A 6,000-nucleotide genomic window follows, 5' to 3' on the forward strand; every position below is an offset into this window, starting at 1 on the left:
AATAAGATGGTTACATGTGGAAGTGTTGAAACTAAGACAATAAAGAAATTGAACTCAAAGATATTGTTCCTGCATACTTTAGATCAGACTGGGCTGAAGTAACAATAGTTTGACATCTATGATATAGATTCACACACAGACTAAACAAATCACAGTTAATCAGAGGAACAAACAATTGTTTAGGAAAGGCAAATGTATTTGTATTAAGCATTTCACACACAAGGCATCTCAGTGGGCTTTACATGATCAAAAAGTGCAACAGAAAACATTCAACAGCTTATAATCAATGAAAACATTAAAGTGGGCAACAACAAAAAAAAAAGTTTTAAAGCTATTTATTTTCCTTAACCCTCAGGTTTCCTCATAATTTGATGGAAGAATCAGAAAAGTGTCTCAACGCACACTGGGACTCACCACAGTGTAGCATATGTTTACTGTAACCCTGTGAGGTGAGACGAGCTGAACATGTGATCGTGAAGAGACTATATATGTATAGAAGATGGATGGAAGGACAAATGAAAGCCTAGAATAGTAATAAATCAAAATTATATTTGTTATTATGCAAAAAAGGCCTTTTTATTTGCTTCACATTTGGATCTCATTGATTATGCTGGAAAACAGTGTAAGAATGACTTCCAATGACTGTGTGTGTGTGTGTGTGTGTGTGTGGGGGGGGGGGGGGGGGGGGGGGTTGTTTCAGGGGCAGGTGCCTCTGAAATGAAAGTAACAATTGAATGAAGGGTAGAATAAATGGCAGAAGGTTGAGTGAACGTCAGTGTTCCTCTTTTGATTAGGAGCGGCCGTCTGCAGAGACTGTAAAAGAGAATGATGAGACCATCGCACGGTGAATTTAATGTAAAAGCCTTTGGCTGAAACGGGAGGATATGATTAAGTATGTGCATTATATTTGCAGTAGTTTTTAGGGTCTAATGATGGTCCTAACTCAATTTTTTTTTTTGGAAATTTTTTTGAAAAAAATGCCTTGCTATAGCCTTACTTTTTATTTTGGGTGATTTTTGTTTTTTGTCATTTTTTGTGCCTTATAGCCTTTTTAGCCCTGTTTAAGTATGTGCATTATATTTGCAGTAGTTTTTAGGGTCTAATGATGGTCCTAACTCAATTTTTTTTTGTGGAATTTTTTTGAAAAAAATGCCTTGCTATAGCCTTACTTTATATTTTGGGTGATTTTTGTTTTTTGTCATTTTTTGTGCCTTATAGCCTTTTTAGCTTAGCTTAAGTATGTGCATTATATTTGCAGTAGTTTTTAGGGTCTAATGATGGTCCTAACTCAATTTTTTTTTGGGGAATTTTTTTGAAAAAAAATGCCTTGCTATAGCCTTACTTTTTATTTTGGGTGATTTTTGTTTTTTGTCATTTTTGGTACCTTATAGCCTTTTTAGCTTAGCTTAAGTATGTGCATTATATTTGCAGTAGTTTTTAGGGTCTAATGATGGTCCTAACTCAATTTTTTTTTTTTGAAATTTTTTGAAAAAAATGCCTTTGGGTGATTTTTGTTTTTTGTCATTTTTGTGCCTTATAGCCGTTTTAGCCCAGTTTAAGTATGTGCATTATATTTGCAGTAGTTTTTAGGGTCTAATGATGGTCCTAACTCAATTTTTTTTTGTGGAATTTTTTTGAAAAAAATGCCTTGCTATAGCCTTACTTTTTGTTTTTTGTCATTTTTTGTGCCTTATAGCCTTTTTAGCCCAGTTTAAGTATGTGCATTATATTTGCAGTAGTTTTTAGGGTCTAATGATGCTCCTAACTCAATTTTTTTTTTATGGAATTTTTTTGAAAAAAATGCCTTGCTATAGCCTTACTTTTTATTTTGGGTGATTTTTGTTTTTTGTCATTTTTTGTGCCTTATAGCCTTTTTAGCCCAGTTTAAGTATGTGCATTATATTTGCAGTAGTTTTTAGGGTCTAATGATGGTCCTAACTCAATTTTTTTTTGTGGAATTTTTTTGAAAAAAATGCCTTGCTATAGCCTTACTTTTTATTTTGGGTGATTTTTGTTTTTTGTCATTTTTTGTGCCTTATAGCCTTTTTAGCTTAGCTTAAGTATGTGCATTATATTTGCAGTAGTTTTTAGGGTCTAATGATGGTCCTAACTCAATTTTTTTTTTGTGGAAATTTTTTGAAAAAAATGCCTTGCTATAGCCTTACTTTCTATTTTGGGTGATTTTTGTTTTTTGTCATTTTTGTGCCTTATAGCCTTTTTAGCCCAGTTTAAGTATGTGCATTATATTTGCAGTAGTTTTTAGGGTCTAATGATGGTCCTAACTCAATTTTTTTTTGTGGAATTTTTTTTGAAAAAAATGCCTTGCTATAGCTTTACTTTTTATTTTGGGTGATTTTTGTTTTGTGTCATTTTTTGTGCCTTATAGCCTTTTTAGCCCAGTTTAAGTATGTGCATTATATTTGCAGTAGTTTTTAGGGTCTAATGATGGTCCTAACTCAATTTTTTTATGGGGAATTTTTTTGAAAAAAAATGCCTTGCTATAGCCTTACTTTTTATTTTGGGTGATTTTTGTTTTTTGTCATTTTTTGTGCCTTATAGCCTTTTTAGCCCAGTTTAAGTATGTGCATTATATTTGCAGTAGTTTTTAGGGTCTAATGATGGTCCTAACTCAATTTTTTTTTGTGGAATTTTTTTGAAAAAAATGCCTTGCTATAGCCTTACTTTTTATTTTGGGTGATTTTTGTTTATTGTCATTTTTGGTACCTTATAGCCTTTTTAGCTTAGTTTAAGTATGTGCATTATATTTGCAGTAGTTTTTAGGGTCTAATGATGGTCCTAACTCAATTTTTTTTTTGTGGAATTTTTTTGAAAAAAATGCCTTGCATTTATTTTGGGTGATTTTTGTTTTTTGTCATTTTTGTGCCTTATAGCCTTTTTAGCCCAGTTTAAGTATGTGCATTATATTTGCAGTAGTTTTTAGGGTCTAATGATGGTCCTAACTCAATTTTTTTTTGTGGAATTTTTTTGAAAAAAATGCCTTGCTATAGCCTTACTTTTTATTTTGGGTGATTTTTGTTTTTTGTCATTTTTTGTGCCTTATAGCCTTTTTAGCCCAGTTTAAGTATGTGCATTATATTTGCAGTAGTTTTTAGGGTCTAATGATGGTCCTAACTCAATTTTTTTTAATGGAATTTTTTTGAAAAAAATGCCTTGCTATAGCCTTACTTTTTATTTTGGGTGATTTTTGTTTTTTGTCATTTTTTGTGCCTTATAGCCTTTTTAGCTTAGTTTAAGTATGTGCATTATATTTGCAGTAGTTTTTAGGGTCTAATGATGGTCCTAACTCAATTTTTTTTTGTGGAATTTTTTTGAAAAAAATGCCTTGCTATAGCCTTACTTTTTATTTTGGGTGATTTTTGTTTTTTGTCATTTTTTGTGCCTTATAGCCTTTTTAGCCCAGTTTAAGTATGTGCATTATATTTGCAGTAGTTTTTAGGGTCTAATGATGGTCCTAACTCAATTTTTTTTTGTGGAATTTTTTTGAAAAAAATGCCTTGCTATAGCCTTACTTTTTATTTTGGGTGATTTTTGTTTTTTGTCATTTTTTGTGCCTTATAGCCTTTTTAGCCCAGTTTAAGTATGTGCATTATATTTGCAGTAGTTTTTAGGGTCTAATGATGGTCCTAACTCAATTTTTTTTTGTGGAATTTTTTTGAAAAAAATGCCTTGCTATAGCCTTACTTTTTATTTTGGGTGATTTTTGTTTTTTGTCATTTTTGTGCCTTATAGCCTTTTTAGCCTAGTTTAAGTATGTGCATTATATTTGCAGTAGTTTTTAGGGTCTAATGATGGTCCTAACTCAATTTTTTTTTTTGGAATTTTTTTGAAAAAAATGCCTTGCTATAGCCTTACTTTTTATTTTGGGTGATTTTTGTTTTTTGTCATTTTTTGTGCCTTATAGCCTTTTTAGCCCAGTTTAAGTATGTGCATTATATTTGCAGTAGTTTTTAGGGTCTAATGATGGTCCTAACTCAATTTTTTTTTGTGGAATTTTTTTGAAAAAAATGCCTTGCTATAGCCTTACTTTTTATTTTGGGTGATTTTTGTTTTTTGTCATTTTTTGTGCCTTATAGCCTTTTTAGCCCAGTTTAAGTATGTGCATTATATTTGCAGTAGTTTTTAGGGTCTAATGATGGTCCTAACTCAATTTTTTTTTGTGGAATTTTTTTGAAAAAAATGCCTTGCTATAGCCTTACTTTTTATTTTGGGTGATTTTTGTTTTTTGTCATTTTGGTACCTTATAGCCTTTTTAGCTTAGCTTAAGTATGTGCATTATATTTGCAGTAGTTTTTAGGGTCTAATGATGGTCCTAACTCAATTTTTTTTTTGTGGAATTTTTTTGAAAAAAATGCCTTGCTATAGCCTTACTTTTTATTTTGGGTGATTTTTGTTTTTTGTCATTTTTTGTGCCTTATAGCCTTTTTAGCCCAGTTTAAGTATGTGCATTATATTTGCAGTAGTTTTTAGGGTCTAATGATGGTCCTAACTCAATTTTTTTTTGTGGAATTTTTTTGAAAAAAATGCCTTGCTATAGCCTTACTTTTTATTTTGGGTGATTTTTGTTTTTTGTCATTTTTTGTGCCTTATAGCCTTTTTAGCCCAGTTTAAGTATGTGCATTATATTTGCAGTAGTTTTTAGGGTCTAATGATGGTCCTAACTCAATTTTTTTTTGTGGAATTTTTTTGAAAAAAATGCCTTGCTATAGCCTTACTTTTTATTTTGGGTGATTTTTGTTTTTTGTCATTTTTTGTGCCTTATAGCCTTTTTAGCCCAGTTTAAGTATGTGCATTATATTTGCAGTAGTTTTTAGGGTCTAATGATGGTCCTAACTCAATTTTTTTTTGTGGAATTTTTTTGAAAAAAATGCCTTGCTATAGCCTTACTTTTTATTTTGGGTGATTTTTGTTTTTTGTCATTTTTTGTGCCTTATAGCCTTTTTAGCCCAGTTTAAGTATGTGCATTATATTTGCAGTAGTTTTTAGGGTCTAATGATGGTCCTAACTCAATTTTTTTTTGTGGAATTTTTTTGAAAAAAAATGCCTTGCTATAGCCTTACTTTTTATTTTGGGTGATTTTTGTTTTTTGTCATTTTTTGTGCCTTATAGCCTTTTTAGCCCAGTTTAAGTATGTGCATTATATTTGCAGTAGTTTTTAGGGTCTAATGATGGTCCTAACTCAATTTTTTTTTGTGGAATTTTTTTGAAAAAAAATGCCTTGCTATAGCCTTACTTTTTATTTTGGGTGATTTTTGTTTTTTGTCATTTTTTGTGCCTTATAGCCTTTTTAGCCCAGTTTAAGTATGTGCATTATATTTGCAGTAGTTTTTAGGGTCTAATGATGGTCCTAACTCAATTTTTTTTTTGTGGAATTTTTTTGAAAAAATTGCTTGCTTATAGCTTTTTTTTTTTTTTTGGTGATTTTTGTTTTTTGTCATTTTTGTGCCTTATAGCCTTTTTAGCCCAGTTTAAGTATGTGCATTATATTTGCAGTAGTTTTTAGGGTCTAATGATGGTCCTAACTCAATTTTTTTTTGTGGAATTTTTTTTGAAAAAAATGCCTTGCTATAGCCTTACTTTTTATTTTGGGTGATTTTTGTTTTTTGTCATTTTTTGTGCCTTATAGCCTTTTTAGCCCAGTTTAAGTATGTGCATTATATTTGCAGTAGTTTTTAGGGTCTAATGATGGTCCTAACTCAATTTTTTTTTTGTGGAATTTTTTTGAAAAAAATGCCTTGCTATAGCCTTACTTTTTATTTTGGGGTGTTTTTGTTTTTTGTCATTTTTTGTGCCTTATAGCCTTTTTAGCCCGGTTAGTTTAAGTATGTGCATTATATTTGCAGTAGTTTTTAGGGTCTGTTAATGATGGTCCAACTCAATTTTTTTTTTGTGGAAATTTTTTTTGAAAAAAAATGCCTTGCTAGTTACCTTACTTTTATTTGGGTGATTTTGTTTTTGTGTCATTTTTTGTGGCCTTATAGC

This window comes from Gouania willdenowi, chromosome 3 (assembly GCF_900634775.1).
Source record: "Gouania willdenowi chromosome 3, fGouWil2.1, whole genome shotgun sequence".
Taxonomy (NCBI): domain Eukaryota; kingdom Metazoa; phylum Chordata; class Actinopteri; order Blenniiformes; family Gobiesocidae; genus Gouania; species Gouania willdenowi.